The following is a 3,490-nucleotide window of genomic DNA, read 5'->3' as shown; positions in this document are numbered from 1 at the left end:
TCTTCTTTCTTATTTCCTCTTATCTCTCATTCTTTCCTTTTCTCCCTCTTCCTTTCTTTTTTTATATTTTTCACATACATCTCCTCTTCTGTCTTTTTTGTCCTTTCTTTCTTTTGTCCTAACATTCGTACCATTTTTTCCTCTTCATTTTGCACGTTTAATTCTTCTCTCCCTCCCTCTCTCTCTCTCTCTCTTTCGAAAAAACACTCGCACTATTCTGCTCTCTTCGAAGCGGGGCCGAATTCCATCCCCTTTTCCCTCCTCCGTCGATAAGAAAAATTAGCATAATAATTCGAAAAGCTCGGACGTCTCCTCGCCGAAGTAACGTAGAATAAACCGAATCGCGTAGACACCTTGATAGTCGCGATTCCGCCATTCAAGGGAATCGTTAATCTGCGCCGCGCCGCAGAATTATTTGCCACAATGGAAACAAGCCGCCGCGACAGAGCGAGGAGCGACCGATTCAAATCGCGACAATGACGGCAATGCAAATCCGGCCGTGGCCGCATCCACTGAATAGTCGGGGCTTCCACGCATAGCTGGGATCACATCCACGCCCCCTCCCCACACCGTCGGTTATTTATTAGGGTTAACGTTCATACCTGCGATACTGTCTCAGCCCCCTTCCCGTAAATCGACCGTTTACCCAACTTTTATTGGCAGGGCTTGGAGGGGTTCGATCCCTGGAAAGGGAAACACGGATGTTAATTGAGGTTCGAGCTTGCTTTTGCACGTTGGAAAATCGGAAAAGAGAGGAATTCGAATAACGGATAAAATGCAAAATAGGATTTGAGATTGTAAAACGAATTGGTTATATTTGAGCGTTTTAATAAATTTGAAATTTTTAACTATATATATATTATAGAGTCTTTTGGGAGGGGATCTCTTTGTTTCGTTAAAATTGAGAATAGAATAAAATTTTATGGGATGATCTTTTTATCAAAAAAAAAAGTGTGGTTATGTTTTTAAGAAGGACGAATGACACGAGGATATTGTTCTTTGAAAATTAGGGAATTTTAAGTAAGAAGTTTAAGCAAGGCAAGTTTTACCAGAGGCGAGATTATCTTTCGGTCTGGTTGGCTATCGTTCAGCGCCGTGTTACGGGCCTCGAGTGAACTGCAACCGACATATGTATATGATAACTTGATGAAAGTTTCAATTCGTTACCGATAACTGAAGGAAATGAATTTGAACAAATGTTTCGCAATTTTTCGACAAATTGATTTTATGAATACGAAATAAAAATTATCTTTTTTTCTTTTATCCAAATTAATAATGATATGATATAATAATTTTTATTTATTGCCGACTTTTTATTGCAATGTTAATTACTCTTCATATATCGTATATATACACGTATATCATTGTATAATACAAATTGATACACAGTCGTTGATGCAATTAATCGTAAAATAGCACTCTCCGTAAATAAAACTTTTCGTACAAAGTAAACATATAAATATAGGAATACGATATTTGAAACACGCGAGAGTTATTAATAGTTTGCGCAAGCGATTATATAATACAATTGCTCGATCGAATAATTTAACTTATTAATAGAATATGCGCGTAAAAATAAATTAATCGAAACAACTTTGATTGCGAATAAATTTCTTCTATTATTATCTTTATAACAATAATAATAACAATAATACAGAATTTTTAAACACTTTACACGTATTCAACCACGTATACATCAAATGCAAACGTTTAAATATTACAAATACGCCCAAGTTCTTAATAACCTCTAAATTCTTCGGGGGCAAAGGGAAGCAAAATTGTTCATCCATGTTAGAAACGATTAACCCAATACTCTTTCACCGATTCATGTAAAAGTAATCGTCATTAATTACAACGTCATTTTTTCGACAATTATCCTTCGTAAAAACTAAACATTCACCGCAACGTAACTTACACTTACAACGACGAATCCAAATTATTACAAATATTTCTCGAATTTCTACATATCTTTCCACGGCGAACGAAAGAAAAATTAATTCCTCCAAAGAGATCTCCTCTATTAAAGAAAGGAGAGAAGGAGGTCGTCACTGGTGACCGGACTCTGCGTAAAAACCACCATTTTAATTTTTCACTCACGGCGTGGGGGAGGGAGTGAAAGAAACACGCGCGTTTCGAGAAATCTTCCTTCGATCGAATCCTCGCTGTGCAATGTAATCCTCTCCAGAACTAGGGATCCGTCCTGGAGCCGATTGTAATTGGCTGTGCAACTCCGGGTCGCCGGCCCGGGCCGGAAATAGACCCCTGTAACCGGAGAACTCATTTATGGAAATATGCCTGTGACCATGCGTGGTACACGTCCTATTTTTGACTCGAACGCCGGACGAGGATCTCCTTCCTCTCCAGCTCCTTCCTCCTCCTCCTCTCTTCCCTTCCCTTCCCTTCCACGCCGCCAGCCTGCAACTCTACTGCACGTCTCCGCCTGCGTGTAATAAAATTAGACGTGATTTATTATGGATAATATCTTTCTCTCTCTCTTTCCAAGCCAACTCGAAGAGAATTAGATTTTTACAATTGCGATCGTAATTATCATCGTGTATACTTACTCGAATGCGAATAATCCTTCGAGGAAGAAGGAGAGAGAGAGAGAGAGGGAGAGAGAGAGGTTGTACAATGCGTGCTTTTTTAACCAGGCATCGGTTGCATCTCCCGCGTCATCTGCAAGAAGAAAATCTCTAGTTTACGAGATGAATGGAGGGGGAGGGGAAGAAGGGGGCCCTGGGAACGGGCTGGGAAATATTTTGCCAATTTAAATAAAGCTGGCGACCACATGGTTAGCCACGGGAGCATACCGTAAATAGAGAAGGCGGGAGAGGCCACATGGAAAGATGTTCACGTTACAAAATACGTGGAACCGGCTCTATTTCTGGCATCCAGCCTATCGATACGACCGAACTGTATAGCACCGGTTGTACATTCCCTTGCCGCGTACCTAGAACCACGTTCGAAGAACTCTCTCTTTGCACAAAACCCTCTCTCTCTCTCTCTCTCTCTCTTCCTTCCTTTCTCGTCTTCTTCCTTTTCTCGCGAGAATGTACACCGTTATCCACCATATTATAGGGAACAAGAAGTAAACAGGAAAAAAAGAAGATCACTCTCGGTTCTCAAGTTTCCCTCAGCTGTTCTCCGTGCCGTTTCTTTCTCTCTCTCTCTCTTTTTTCTTTTCCTCTCTCTCCATCCGATTGCAAGGACGACGCGACGTCCGGGCGCAGCTCCATACTTCTTTACATTCCATACGTCGCATCCACTATGGGAAGTAAGGAAGCACGGAACAGCATCGCCCGGTTTCTCCCGATCTCCCTCCGATTCTCCTCGAAAAATATTCTTCCTCCTTGGGTGTGGATGTATCCATCTCGTGAAAAAACGTGTTACGTAATCCACTCTCCGTCGAAGGACCCGTTCTGGGCAAAGGGGTGGTTGTACCTGGGTGGATCCTCCTCCTCCTGTTCTCCTCGCTCGATCCTCTTAACGG

The 3,490-nt window shown here is 41.5% G+C and overlaps 1 long non-coding RNA gene across 1 annotated transcript in view; it reads right to left on the bottom strand.

Moving 5' to 3' along the window:
* Positions 1-2,329: 2,329 nt before the first annotated feature.
* Positions 2,330-3,490, bottom strand: part of LOC116186032 — a 10,932-nt gene continuing 9,771 nt past the window's right edge. The window contains exon 2 of the long non-coding RNA XR_004150951.1: positions 2,330-2,440. This is a non-coding gene — a long non-coding RNA (uncharacterized LOC116186032). The remainder of the gene's footprint in view (positions 2,441-3,490) is intronic.

The sequence above is a fragment of the Apis dorsata genome, unplaced genomic scaffold, assembly GCF_000469605.1.
Source record: "Apis dorsata unplaced genomic scaffold, Apis dorsata 1.3 scaffold_389, whole genome shotgun sequence".
Taxonomy (NCBI): domain Eukaryota; kingdom Metazoa; phylum Arthropoda; class Insecta; order Hymenoptera; family Apidae; genus Apis; species Apis dorsata.
This window is presented reverse-complemented; position numbering and strand designations above follow the sequence as displayed.